The 15,383-nt window shown below is 44.1% G+C and overlaps 1 non-coding gene across 1 annotated transcript; it reads left to right on the top strand.

The window, feature by feature from the left end:
* The first annotated feature begins 13,099 nt into the window (after positions 1-13,099).
* LOC123461826 lies at positions 13,100-13,206 on the top strand. The gene has a single exon (XR_006637891.1). It is a non-coding gene; the product is annotated as a U6 spliceosomal RNA (small nuclear RNA).
* The last annotated feature ends 2,177 nt before the right edge of the window (positions 13,207-15,383 follow it).

Raw genomic sequence — 15,383 nt, 5'->3', positions numbered from 1 at the left:
CAGTCTTAGGCAGACTCACACTCATCAAAACTACACAAGGACTTTGAGCTGAACTGAAAAGTGAAAATCCTAAACAGAGTACCTGTGAACCAAAATCAGTTGTGTATCAACAAAGTGCCACGTTGGGAATATAAACTAGATTATCATTGAAAAAATCAATACAGAGCCGGGGATTGGCACATGTCTTTAATCTCAGCACTCAGGAGGCTGAGATAAGAGGATCACCTTGAGTTCAAGGCCACCCTGAGAGTAGATAGTGAATACCAGGTCAGCCTGGGCTAGAGCAAGACCCTACCTTGAAAAATGAAACAAAACAATAAAGTTAGTATGTGGCTAGGGGGATGGCTCAGTGGTTAAGGGCACTTGCTTGCAAAGCCTCATGACCCAGATTTGATTTCCCAGTAACCACATAAAGCCAGATGCACAAAGTGGTGCATGCATCTATACTTTGTTTGCAACATCAATAGGCCCTCATGTGCTCATGCACTCTCTCTCTTTCTCAAGTAAATAAATATTTTAAATAAATAATAAAGAAATCAATATAATCGAAATTAAGAAAACTTAAATAAATAATGCCAACCATTCAGGAACAGGGTATTTTTAAAAAAATTATATTTATCTGGTTGTCTGTGTGTGTTGTGGGGCAGGGGAAGTATACCAGGGTCTCTTATTGCTAGGGTAATTGAAGCCAGGCTGGCAGGTTTTACAAGAAAGCATGTGCTAGCCATGGAACCATCTCCCCAGCCCCAAGTATTTGTTCTTTATTAGTAGTAGAACTTGATTAGTTCTACTTTTTGCTAAGAAGCTGGAGTCAGAGTCTTTTCTGAATTTCTCTTTGTATATTTTCCTCCCTGGCATTTTCCATTAGGATTGGACTGATTTTTCAGCCAAGAAGCTGGGCAAGCCCTTGGGGCATGCCAACCACCAGCCAGCTGCTTCGCTTCACAGAGATCAGCAGTCCCTCCATAGCCTGCAATGATGGTGTCGCAGTCAGGTTCACGTTGCTGGCAGAGATCACCCGGCTAAGAACTGCTTGTGGGAAAAAGGGTTTATTTTGGCTTATAGACTCGAGAGGAAGCTCCATGAGGGCAGAGGAAATGATGGCATGAACTGAGGGTGGATATCACCTCCTGGCCAACATCAGGTGGATAACAGGAACAGTAGAGTGCGCCAAACACTGGCAAGGGGAAACTGGCTATAATACCCATAAGTCCACCCCCAACAATACACTGCCTCCAGGAGGAATTAATTCCCAAATCTCCATCAGCTGGGAACCCAGTGTTCAGAATTAAGTTTATGGGGGACACCTAAAGCAAACCACCACAGATGGCCATTAAAAGTAGTGACACCAAAGGCTTGCCTAATACACAGGCCATCACTACGCCTCGTAAGAGAAAGAAAGATAAAGTGATCCAAAATACATTGCCTTTTAGCAAAGAGACATACCTTTAAAAATAAGTTTAAGGGCTGGAGAGATGGCTTAGTGGTTAGACACTTGCTTGTGAAGCCTCAGGACCCCAGTTCAAGGCTTGATTCCCCAGGACCCACGTTAGACAGATGCACAAGGGGGTGCATGCATCTGGAGTTCGTTTGCAGTGGCTGGGAGCCCTGGTGCACCCATTCTCTCTCTTCTCTATCTGCCTCTTTCTCTCTGTCACTCTCAAATAAATAAATAAAGATGAACAAAAAATATATATTAAAAAATAAGTTTAAAAAATTCTTAAACTTGGGGCTGGAGAGATGGCTCAGTGGTTAAGGCGCTTGCCTGCAAAGCCAAAGGACCTCGGTTTGATTCCTCAGGACCCATGTAAGCCAGATGCACAAGGTGGCCCATGTGTCTAGAGTTTGTTTGCAGTGGCTGGAGGCCCTGGTGTGCCCATTCTCTCTCTCTCTCATCTCTGCTTGCAAATAAATAAAGATAAAATATTTTTTTTAAAAAATCTTAAATTATGTCCATCAGGGATGTTATCTCCCAAGCCAGCTCAGAAGTCTTCTATCTTGCATAAGTGAAACTCAGTTGACATTGCTTTGTGTCTATCCTGCTTCCTTTTAGCACTCTTTCCCCTAAACTCTCCTTTGAAGGCTTTAGCCCTGAGTCAACCCCCTTCCCTCTTGTATATCTCCTTCATCTAGTTTTGACAAACCAAAATAATAAGCTGCCAAATATTACATTTTAAAAATTTTTGTTTATTTGTGTGTATATGGGTATGCCAGGGTCTCTTGCCACTGCAAATGGAACTCCAGATGCTTGCACCACTTTTTTGGGTCCTGCTTTAAGTGGGTGGCTGGGGAATTGAAGCTAGGCTAGCAGACTCTGCAAGCAAGCACCTTTAATCATTGAGCCATGTCCACAGCCCCTTATTTTTTTTTTTTTTAAGGTTAAAGATGTTTGCCTTAGCTGTGCTTTCATAACTAAGTTATTAACTGCCAAAGGGCAGAACTTTGCCTTTTATATTAAACTGGGTGGAGAACAGCAGGAGTGGGAGCTGGAGGAGAATTACAGTCTGTTTAGCGCAGCTGTTCCATTCGCTCTCTGTGAAATCTCTCCTATCTGCCTTCTCCAGCCTGTGGTGAACCTCATCACAGATTGCTGAACTCGAGCGTGCACAGCAGGACGCTAACAGATACCCACTCTTTGTGGTGCAGCGATAAGTATGTGTCAGCAAGAAAAATACACTTTCTTTCTTTGTTCTTTTGGTTTTTCAAGGTAGGGTCTCACTCTAGCTCAGGCTGAACTGGAATTCACTATGTAGTCTCAGGGTGGCCTTGAACTCACAGCAGTCCTCCTACCTCTGCCTCCCAGGTGCTGGGATTAAAGGTGTGCGCCACCACGCCCAGCTCATTAGCCCACATAGACAATGCCCTGAGTTTCAGTGGAACACTGGAAAGAGATGGAAGATGTTATTGAGAACTGCAATTCTCTTTCCTATTTTGCCTCCCAACACTGTCTATAGGTAACAAGAATGAGAACCAAGAAAAGGTGTTTTAGCTGGGCATAGTGGTGCAGTGCTAGAGTGAGACCCTACCTCGAAAAAACAGACAAATGAACAAAAAAAGTGGTGCGAGCATCTGGTGTTCTGTTGGCAGTAGCAGGAGAGTCCGGCTTGCGTGCACGCACACACACACACACACACACACACACACACACACCTGCACACACACAAATAAAATTTTTTTGAGGCAAGCCCAACAGACTGAACATTTTTTTTAAATGTAAGAAAGTATGTGAGTGTGTGTGTGTGTGTGTGTGTGTGTGTGTGTGTGTGTGTGTGTATGAGAGAGAGATACATTGAGAATTGTTGCTCCAGGGCCTCCAGCCACTGCAACCAAACTCAGACACACTTGCATCGCCTTGTGCATCTGGCTTATGTGGGACCTGGAGAGTTGAACATGAGTCCTTAGGTTTTGCAGATAAGTGCCTTAACTGCTAAGCCATCTTGCCAGCCCCATAGATGAAATTTTTAAAAATTAAAATTCTCTATATATTTGCTCCTCTAAAATAGATTTTTAATTTTTGTTTCCAATTTACCATACAGAGAGGCTGACTTAAGTGCTGCTCTTTTTAATTTTATTTATATCTCACAACAAACCTAAAAAGCAACGTTATTTAAAGATGAAGAGACTGGGCTGTGTGTGGTGGCACACGCCTTTAATCTCAGCACTTGGGAGGCAAAGGTAAGAGGCTTGCCGTGAGTTCAAGGCCACCCTGAGACTACATAGTGAATTCCAGGTCAGCCTGAATTTGACACTACCTTGAAAAACTAAAAAAACAAAAAAACAAAAAAGAAAAAAGATAAAGAGACTGAGAGGTTGGATAGCCTATTTGAGGTCACATAGTGACTATAGCAACTTTGATTTAACCCCAATTAGTGTGACTACAAAACCCTGATTCCCAAGTCTATATTCTGTCTCTGAATGGGCGAAAGATATAAAGGTACTTGTGTCCCATGTTAATGCTTATCAGAAGGTGACCTCATCAGAGGATGACTTTAGTAATCAAGTAGATAAGATGACCTGTTCTGTGGATAGTGGTCAACCTTTTTCCTCAGCCACCCCCGTCATTGCTTATGAACATAGTGGCCATTGTGGCAGAGATGCCAGTATATATGGGCCCAACAACATGGACTTCCACTAACTAAGGCTGGCCTGGCTATGGTGGCTGCTGAGTGCCAAATCTGCCAGCAGCAGAGACCAACTCTGAGCTCCCAATATGGTAGCATTCCTTGGGGTGACCAGCCAACAACTTGGTGGCAAGTTGACTACATTGGACCTCTTCCACCATGGAAAGGGCAGTGTTTTGTCCTTACTGGAATCGATACTTACTGTGGGTATGCATTTGCTTTTCCTGTACATAGTGTTTCTGACAAAACTATCATCCATGGCTTACAGAATGCCTTGTCCAACATCATGGTATTCCGCCATTGCTTCTGATCAAGGAACTCACTTCATAGCCAAGGAAGTAAGGCAGTGGGCTCATGATCGTGGAATTCACGGGTCTTACCATGTGTCCCACCACTCTGAAGCAGCTGGCTTGATAAAATGGTGGATTAGCCTTTTATATTTTTTTGAGGCAAGCCCAACAGTCTGGTCTTTTTTTTTTTTTTTAATTTTTTTTTGTTTGGATTTTTGAGGTAGGGTTTCACTCTAGCTCAGGCTGACCTGGAATTCACTATGGAGGCTCAGGGTGGCCTCGAGCTCTTGGTGATCCTCCTACCTCTGCCTTCTGAGTGCTGGGATTAAAGGCGTGCACCACCATGCCCGGCTTCAGACTGGACTTTTAAATATATATATATTTATTTATTTGAGAGAGAGATACAGAAATAGGCAGGTAGAGAGAAAGAGAGAATGGGTGCACCAGGGCCTCTAGCCACGTCAAATGAACCCCAGATGCATATGCCCTCTTGTGCATCTGGCTTATGTGGGTTCTGGGGAGTTGAATCTGGGTTCTTTGGCTTTGCAGGCAAGCGCCTTAACCACTAAACCCATCTCTCCAGCCCCTGGCCTTTTGTGTGTGTGTGTGTGTGGTGGGGGAGGGAGAGAGAATTGGCATGCTAGGGCCTCAGCTACTTTAATCGAACTCCAGATGTGTGTACCATCTTGTGTGCATGTGGGACCTTGTGCATGAGTCACCTTTTATGTCTGGCTTACATTGGATCTAGGGAATTGAACATGGGTCCTCAGGTTTTGCAGGCAAGCACCTCAACTGTTAGGCCTTCTCTCCAGCCCTGGAATGGCCTTTTAAAGAAATAGTTACAGTGCCATCTAAGTGACAATAGCTTGGAAGGCTGGAGGACTGTCTTCCAGCAGGCTATATGTTCTGAATCAGTGTCCTACATATGGTACTGTTTCTCCTATAGCCCAGATTCATGGGTCCCAGAATCAAGAGCTGGAAATGGGAATGGTACTACTTACCATCACTCCAACTGACTCATTAACCTTTTTTTTTGTTTTGTTTTTTTGCTTCTTGTTCCTGAAACCATATGCTCTGCTGGCCTAGAGGTCTTGGCTCCAGAGTGGGGAGTACTTTTGCTAGGAGGCACAAAAAACATTCCATTAAACTGGACGCTAAGACTTTCCCCTGGCCACATTGGGCTCCTGATACCCTTAAGTGAATAGGCTGAGAAAGGAGTTACAGTGTTAGCCGGGGTGATTGATCCCTACTACCAGGGGGAAATTGGACTCTCCTTCAAAATGGAGGTAAAGGAAGAGTATGTCTGGAGTTCAGGAGATCCGTTAGGGTGCCTCTTGGTGTTACCATGCCCTCTAATCAAAGTCAATGGACAACTGCAACAACTCAATCCAGGCAGTGTGAAAAATGGCTCAGATCCTTCCGGAATAAAGGTATGGGTCACTCCTCCAGGTAAAGAACCAAGACTTGCTGAGGTGGAGGAAATAGAAAATGGGTACTAGAAGGTAGTTACAAATACCAGCTAAGACCATGTGACTATTTAGAAAAACTGAGGATTGTATCACCATGGGTATTTCTGTCCTACTTTGTTAAGAGTGTTTGTACATATCTACACCAATATTAAGATGCTTTTGTTCTTCCTCTACTAGGTAATTAATATTGATTAAGAGTATATCACTAGTGCAGGGCGTGGTGGCACACGCCTTTAATCCCAGCACTCGGGAGGCAGAGGTAGGAGGATTGCCATAAGTTCGAGGCCATCCTGAGTATATGTAGTGAAATTCTAGGTCAGCTTGAGCAAGAGTGAGACTCACCTTGGGGGAAAAAAAAAAGATTATATCACTGGTTTAACTGTTGTTGAATTTATATTTAACCTATTATATTAGAGACTAAGCATTCCTCAAGGAACCTTGCTTTGTGTTGGGGGGAAGATTGTACATTTCCGGTTGTACATGGGATAGTTAATATCATGTTAGGCAGAATCATGACCTTGTTACTGTCTTCATTTGGGAATTAAGTATGATGTAAGGAGATATGGTTTGGTGTCAAGTTGACGAGGGGTGGACTTGTGATGATTAACTTTTGTTGTCAACTTGATCTGTTGAGGAATCTATAGAGATTCCTCTTGAGGGGGTCTTTGAAGTTCCTTCCAGGAAGGATTAACTGAAGGAGGAACTCCTTCTTCTCCCAGAGTGGACTGCCCCTCTCGGAGGGGGGCTTTATCTAAGGAAGCTCTGGGAAGAAAGAATCCCTTCCTCCCTCCTGGAGATTGTCATGAACTGAAGAGCAGCATTATCTCCAGGAAGCCTGCAGACCTTCAGCATTGGATTGGGGCTGCTGAGGCATCCAGCCTCATGGATTGAGCAGCTGCCAGATTCCTCGACTAATCCAATAAATTCCCTTTTAATATAATTCACAATAGAAATTCCATTCCTGTTGACATCAAGTCAAAGCAGGGGACTGGGGATGAACAGAGAATTCTTCTTAAGACTCAGTGATCTAGGCACCTTCTGTGGCGGTTTGAATGTATGTTGCCCATAGCCCCCGAGGTTTTTTTTATGAGAGAGAGAAAATTGGTACACCAGGACATCCAGCCACTGCAGTCAAACTCCAGATGCATGTGCTCCACCTAGTGTGCATGTGCGACCTTGTGTCACCTTGTGCTTCTGGCTTACATGGGATCTGGAGAGTTGAACATGGGTCCTTAGGCTTCTCAGGCAAGTACCCTTAACTGCTAAGCCATCTCTCCAGCCCAAGCCTCGGGGATTTTTGATTAAGGTTAAGCTTCCTACTTAAGTCTCCAGAGGAGACTGCTGGAGGAAGTGTGTCATTGGCAGTAGATCTTGAGTCCAGCCCTATGGTGTGTAAAGAGCCAGTTCAAACTCTGGCTACTGGTGTTTACTGGTGGTAGTTTTTCTCTTTCTGCTGTGGATGCTGGAGTGAGCCAGTGTCTTCTGCCATGATGAAACTTCCCCTGCATTCTGTAAGCCTGAAAGAAACCCTTTCCTCCCATAAGCTGCTTCTGGCTGGGTGTTTGTCCCATCAACAAGAAGGTCACCGCAACACCTTCCATCTTGTAGCCTTACCGTCTGTACCACATGCCTTTCAAGGATGCTATTCTCACCTGAACCAGGCCAGAGGATGTAGAACAGGGGAAACACACACTGGCTGATGAGCAGAGCTCAGAAATGAGGCTTAGTGGTGTTCACATTTTATTACCCAAAACCCAGCTGCAGGGCTAAGCCTACCATAAATGCAGTTCAGCTTCCTCCGGATACATGAGCACTAACAAGTCGCCATGTCTTCACCTCCTGTTCCCTCACTTCCTTTCCCCTTTGGAACTGCTCATGCTAAGGTTAACGTAGTCCCCGTATGTAAATCACAGGCACATGTGGCTTAGGTCTGGAATTTTTCTGCTTGGCTCCCCCAATAGTCTTTCTACTAAGCATCTGTGTTGGGGGGTGGGGGGGTGACTATTCCGTGGATAGTTATTTCTGAATACTTGCCTGACATTACTTTTATCTCCAGGCTTCCCATGTGTCTCTTTGAAAGGGAAAGTGCTCAGCAGGCAGCCTGGGCACCACATGTTGTTTTGAGACATTGGCCCTAGAAGAATGAGGAGCATCCAAATCCTTGCATCCTGGCCACCCACGGGCTAAGGGAGAAATGGGCTTTTGTTTTTTTTCTGGTTTGATTTTTCAAGATAGGGTCCAGCTCTAGTCCAGACTGACCTAGAACTCACTATGGTAGTCTCATAGCGGTCTTGAACCCATAGCAATCCTCCTACCTCTGCCTCCCGAGTGCTGGGATTAAAGGCGTGTGCCACCACACCCGGATAGGAACTGTCTTTTTTTATTTATTATTTTTCTCTACTTCTCTTGCACCTAGGAGCTTTGTCAGCAGGCAGAGAGAGCTGGGAATGTGATTCCGGAGCCAGGAATATCCAGAGCCCAGACTTGCACAGATAGCTGATGTGCTCCGGAAGCCGCTCTAGGAAGACAGAGATTCTTGGCTCCAGTGGGCTGTTCTCTGCGCGCTACTCATACAGTCCACATGTCTGGGCAACTCTGCAGGAAGAAGCTAGTCAGAGCTGGCCAGCACAGTGAGTAGCTTTTGGTTCCTAGAGTGCATCTTTTGGCAGGGGCTGGAAAGACTGCTCAGCAGCTAAAGATACTCACTTGCAAAACCTGCCAACCTGGGATCAATTCCCCAGCACCCACATGATTTTAATTTTGAACTGCACAGGATATACTGGGTATTGGCTTTTTCACTGAGCTAAATGTTTTAGCATTTCCATGTTAAACGCTCCAAAGTTGCTGACGCTTAAGGACGTAGGGCATTCACTCGCGATTAACACCAGAGGAGACCCTGAAAGGTGTTTTTTTGTTTTGTTTTGTTGTTGTCTTTTTTTTTTAGGTAGAGTTTCACTCTAGTCCAGGCTGACCTGGAATTCACTATGTAGTCTCAGGATGGCCTTGAACTCACGGTGATCCTCCTACCTCTGCCTCCCAAGTGCTGGGATTAAAGGCGTGCGCCACCACCCCCAGCGGCTCCTGAAAGGTGTTTTGATTAAGTCAGTAACTAAAATCTTCTCCCATGAGACCAGACATTACAAGCTAATAGGACGTACTTCTTTCTATTCCCCAATGTAGACTTCTTTGAAAAATAAAGAGGGAAGTATTTTATTGAAAGTGTGAATATGGTTCTTGCTTATACTTTCAAGATAATTTCTGTTAGAAACGATGGGACAGCTTAGAATTTTGTTTAGTTTAAACCTTTTTGGTTTTTTTTTCTCCCTGGTGCTTAGGATTGAACCCACTGAGCTATATTCCCAGCCCCTGAGTTTTCCTTTTAACTTTGGGTTAAAAGCTAACTGTCTTCCTTTTAAGTCAGAGCTGGGACTGAGGGTATGTGGCTGATGGCCTGGGTCATTTTTGGTGATGCACAATTTACAAATTGAGATTGCAATCCAACAACTGCGGGGAGATATTTTAAAAAAGAAAACCTACCTGGAAGTTAAAACTTTAAAAAAATATTTTATTTATTTATTTGACAGAGAAAGAGGGAGAAAGAGAGAGATAGAATGGGTATGCCAGGGCCTCCAGCCACTGCAAACGAACTCCAGATGTGTGTGCCCCCTTGTGCATCTGGCTAACATGGGTCCTGGGGAATAGAACCTGGGTCCTTTGGCTTTGCAGGCAAACACCCTAACCATTATCATCCTTCCAGCCCCATACTTTTTTAAAATATTCATTTATTTGCAGGAGAGAGAGAAAGAGAGAACTATGAATTGGTGTGCCAGGGCCTCTAACTGTTACAAACGAACTCCAGGTGTGTGTGCCACTTTGTGTAGCTGACTTTATGTGGGTATTGAGGAATTGAACCTGGATCATTAGGCTTTGAAGGCAAGTGCCTTAACCATTGGGCCATTTCTCCAGCCCCTACCTGGCACTTTGAAACTGAAGTTTGAATGGGGCAATAGTGTGCCTACAACCTTGATGTACATGTACTTACAGCTTACTTTGATATGGAATAGAAGTTGACAAATTTTAAAACATATTTTCTAAGGTGGAGAGTTTGCTCAGTGGTTAAAGGTGCTTGCTTGCAAAGCCTGATAGTCCGGGTTCAATTCCTTAGGACCCACATAAAGCCAGGTGCACAGAGTGGTGCATGTGTCTGGAGTTAGTTTGCAGTGGCAAGAGGCCATGGTATGCCCATTTCTCTTTCACTCCCTCATTTCCTCTGTCACTCTGTAAGCAAATAAATAATAACAATATTTTTTAAAAATACATGTTCTAAAAACACATTTTCTTTTTTTTTAGTGTAAAGAGTTTAATTAATGTCAGAGTGTCATATACAAATCAGAAGTACTGGTTCAGTGATAAGCATGCTTAGCATTTACTTTAGAATAGAAAAACTAACCATTTTCATGTGGTTACCTTTAAAATGCTTCATAGGAATATATTAATAAATACTTTTTAAAAAAATCTGCCCTTCCTATCTCAATCAATTACCCCAAGGCAGGCATTTTCTAATCCAGACATTTTTGTGGGATGTTTGGAAGACACCTAAATTTCTAGCAATACTTAAAACACAATAATCACATGAATCCCATTGAAATGACTTTCTACAAAATTCCTAACTGGCACTCAATGAAACCGTTAGGGTTATGAAACTCCAGGAAAGTCTGAGGAAAGAAAGTTCCTAGCTAAGGGCAGCCTAAGAAGATACAGTCTAAATATAAAGTGGTTCTGTTGATGAGATCCTTGATCAGAAAAGGAGCATTGGGTCAAAAACTAAAGAGGGGTTTTAGCTGATCACCAATGTAAAAATATTGCTTCATTAATTGTAACTATTAAAATAATATGCTAAGGGCTGGAGAGATGGCTTAGCTATTAAGGTGTTTTGCCTATGTAGCCTAAGGACCCAGGTTTGATTCCCCAGGACCCTCGTAAGCCAGATGCACAAGGTGTTGCATGCATCTGGTGTTCATTTGCAGTGGCTAGAGGCCTTGGTGTGCACATTCTCTCTCTCCATCTGCCAATCTCTCTCTTAAATAAAGAAATAAAAATATTTTAAGAAAATGTAAATAACATGTTAAGCCAGGTGTGGTGGCACATACCTTTAATCCCAGCACTTGGGAGGCAGAGGTAGGAGGATCGTTGTGAGTTCAAGATCCTACCTTGAAAAACATAAAACAAACAAACAAACATGACATGTTAAGGGGCTGGAAAGATGGCTGAATAGTTAAAGGCACTTGTTTGTAAAGTCTGCCAGCTCGGGCTCAATCCCCAAGCCACCCACATGAGCTGGACCCAAAAAGTGGCACAAGTGACTGCTGTTGCAGCAGCAACAACAACGTCCTCGAACAGCCATCTTCCCTCACTGAGTGGGACATTGAACAAAACTTTAATATAGTTTGGACTCACAGACTCATTTTTTCTATTATTCGACAGAGAAAGAGGGAGAGAAAGACGGGGTGGGGCGGGGGGGGAGGAGAGAATGGGAGTGCCAGGTTTTCCAACCACTGCAAACGAACTCCAGATCTCATGCGTCCCTTGTGCATCTGGCTAACATGGGTCCTGGGGAATTGAACCTGGGTCCTTTGGTTTTGTAGGCAAAGGCCTTAACCGCTAAGCTATCTCTCCAGCCCTCACAGACTCTTAATAATGTCTTTGAGCCTGTGATAGAGGGTCTTTGGGTTCCAACTCTTTATCCCTTTCTTTTGAAAAATAGTATAAGGGGCTGAGTTGTTTGCTTAGTGGTTAAGGGTACTTGTTTACAAAGTCTATTGGCCTGGGTTTGATTCCCCAACACCTACATAAAACCACTCAAGAGCCATACTTGTTTGCAGTGGCAAGAGACCCTGTCTCTAAAAGACAGTGGAGTGCAGACAACTCCTGTGACCTCCACATTGTCCACAGTACACACACATACATACATAGACAAATAAATAATTTGGGGCTGGGGAGATTGCTTTGTGGTTAAAGGTTCTTTCTTGCCAAGTCTGTCAGCCCCAGGTTCAGTTCCCTGGCCACCCACACAAAGCCAGACAGGCTTTTGTTGCTAGTGGCAAGAGACCCTAGTGTGCACACACATACACACAAATAAATAAGTGAATTTGACCTAGGGATGGTGGCTCACGTCTTTAATTCCAGCACTTAGGAGGCTGAAGTCTGAAGATCACAAGGGGTTCAAGGCCAGCCTGAGCTACACAGTGAGTTCCACATCAACCTGGAACCCCTCCAAAGAAAATGTCTAAAATTAATTAATTTTGTGTGTATGAGTGTGTGTGTGTGTGTGTGTGTGTATTTATGTCTGGGTGGGTGGGCATGCCATGGTATGTATGTAGAGGTCAGAGAACAGCTTTGAGGTGTCTGTGCTCCACCTTCCTTGTGACAGGACTCTTGCCACTTGCAAACACACTGCTGGACTGCAAATGAGGTAGCTGGCCCTACAGCGTTGTGTTCTCCAGGCTCTTCCTCCCACGGTGTAGATACAATGGGACTACAGATGCCCGTGCCACTTTATATACGGCTTTATGTGGGTGCCGGGGGATTTAGCCCAGGCAGGCAAGGCTTTGCAAACAAGTGCCTTTAACTGCTGAACCACCTCCTCAGTCCCTCCTCATCCCTTTCAATGTCTTCAAAACTTATGATGAGACTTTGGTATCTTTCTGAAGACAGGTGAGAAGTAGTAAGTGGTGGTTGTGTGGACCACTGTGTGTAGGGAGGTGTGTTTCGTAGCCATCCTTGACTAAGGGTTTTCCCATGGGATTCCATGGAGAAATATCCCTCATGTGTTGCCAAAGAAAACAAAATGGCCTTTTTTTTAAAAAAAAAAAAAAAGAAATTATTTTTAAAAATCTTTTTAATTATTATTTATTTTGAGAAAGAGAAAGAGGCAGAGAGAGAGAGAGAGAGAGAGAGAGAGAGAGAGAGAGAGAATGGACATGCCAGAGCCTTTAGCCGCTGTGAACAAATTCCAGATCTGTGTGTGCCCCCTTGTGCACATGTGCAAAATTTCACACTTTTGTCTGGCTATGTGGGACCTGGAGATTTGAACATGAGTTGGGCTTTGCAGGCAAGTCCTTAACCACTATGTCCCCTCCCTAAGCCCCCAAATGGCCTTTTAAACTGAACACTTGGGCAATCCCTTTATTTATAAAAATCACATTAAAAGCACTTTGAAGTGCTCACTTCAGCAGCACATATACTAAAATTGGAATGACACAGAGGAGATTAGTATGGTCCCTGCACAAGTATGACATGCAAATCCGTGAAGCATTCCATATTTTTTTTAAATTAGCTTTTAGGGGAAAATAAAAGTAATTTATGTTCCTTTGAAAACAAAGTTAGTCTGAGCTAGAGTGAGACTCTGCCTGGAAAAAAAAATTTTGTTAACTAGTAAGAGTATTACCTATAAGGGATGAAGAAAACTCCATTGAGATCAGATACAGCACAGGGAAGTGGAGCCCTACCTCCAAGGCTGAGGCCAGCAAGCATGTTTGGAAAAGAGCCCTCCCTCACCCAGGGCAGATTCTGACTCTACCCACTGGATAGCAGAGACATTTACTGAGGTCCAAGTAGGTCAGCCCCTTAGAGCATCAGTCCATGTAGTGGTTTGAACGTAAGATATCCCCCGTAGCATCAAGCCTTGGTGATGAAGCCTCCTACTCAGTCCCCAACTGGAGCATTTGGGAGGTGGAGCCTTGCTGAAGGAGGTGTCACTGGGGACTGGACATTGAGGTGTATTAGTCAAGCCGATTGGGTGTTCAGAGCTAGTGCACTCGTGTTGATCTCTCTCTGCCACGGATGTATGAAGATGCGAGCCAGAGACCATGCTTTCTCTGCCATGATGATACTTCTCCTGAAATAAAGCCTTTTGTCTCATCAGCTGCTTCTGCTCTGGTGTTTTGGCTCCAGCAAGGAGAAATTAATTGTGACAGTCCACATGTTGGAATGCCACCCACTGAGGCATCTGCAAGACTTCAGAAGTAGCAGAGGAATTCCCAAGGAAACCCAAAGGAAAAACTGCAAAACCCACTGCTGAAGCCTGGGATGCCCTGCTTTGCTGGTCTCCAGCAACACTGGAGTAAGCAGGGAAGCCACAACCAAGACCCCACGTCCTTCCTCCTCCAATGTCCCTCCAGCGCCCTCTACTGACAGACAAAGAAGTAATGGTTGCAGTCTCCTGCAAACCACAAAACAGGACAGAGGAGGTTTCTGAAGGAAGATCAGAGGCAAGAAACTCTTAACTGATGTAGGGACTTTTTTCAAATTTGTAACATTTTACCTTTATTTTTAAAAGATTTTTTAAAAAAAGAACAACTGTATATGACAATGTATTTTATTTGAGAGAGAGAGAGAAAAAAAGTGACATGGAGAGAGAATGGGCCCACCAGGACCTCCAACTGCTGCAAATGAACTCCAGATGCATGTGCCACCTTGTGCATCTGGCTTACATGGGTCCTGGGGAATTGAGCCTGGGTCCTTTGGCTTTGTAGGCATGCACCTTAGCCACTAAGCCATCTCTCCAGCCCCATTTTGCCTTTTAAAATTTTATTTTATTTAATATTTTATTTATTTGAGAGAGACACACACAGAAAGAGGGAGACAGGGAGAAAGAGTGAGAGAATGGGCATGCCAGGGCCTGTATCTACTGCAAATGAACTCCAGACACATGCACCATCTTGGGCATCTGGCTTACGTCGGTCCTGGGGAATTGAACTTGGGTCCTTAGGGCTTTGCAGGTATTGTAGTCAGGTTTGCATTGCTGGCAGAAATCACCCGACCAAGAGCAGCTTGTGGGGGGAAAAGGTTTATTTTGGCTTACAGGCTCAAGAAGAAGCTCCGCGATGGCAGGGGAAAACAATGGTATGAGCAGAGGGTGGACATCACCCGCTGCCCAACATAAGATAGACAACAGCAACAGGAGAGAGTGCCAAACACTGGCAAGGGGAAACTGGCTATAATATCCATAAGCCCGCACCCAACAAAATACTGCCTCCAGGAGGCATTAATTCCCAAATCTCCATTATCTGGGAACCTAGCATTCCAAACATCTAAGTTTATGGGGACATCTGAATCAAGCCACCACATTCTGCCCCTGGTCCCCATAAATTGATAACCATACATGATGTAAAATGCAATGCATTTGGGCTGGAGAGATGGCTTAGTGGTTAGGCACTTGCCTTTGAAGCTTAAGGACCCCAGTTTGAGGCTCAATTCCCCAGGACCCATGTAAGCCAGATGCACAAGGTGGTGCATGCATCTAGAGTTCATTTGCAGTGGCTAGAGGTCCTGGTCACCCGTTCTTTCTCTCTCTCTCTCCCTCTCTCTTTCTCTGTCATTCTCAAATAAATAAATAAAAATAGACCAAAAAATAAAAATAAAAATGCAATGCATTCAGTCCATCTTTAAAGTCTCCATAGTTTTTATCAATCTTAATGATGTTCAAATATTCCCATAGTCCA

The sequence above is a fragment of the Jaculus jaculus genome, chromosome 6 (assembly GCF_020740685.1).
Source record: "Jaculus jaculus isolate mJacJac1 chromosome 6, mJacJac1.mat.Y.cur, whole genome shotgun sequence".
Taxonomy (NCBI): Eukaryota; Metazoa; Chordata; class Mammalia; order Rodentia; family Dipodidae; genus Jaculus; species Jaculus jaculus.
The sequence above is the reverse complement of the archived record's forward strand: the minus strand, read 5'-3'. Positions and strand labels throughout refer to the sequence as shown.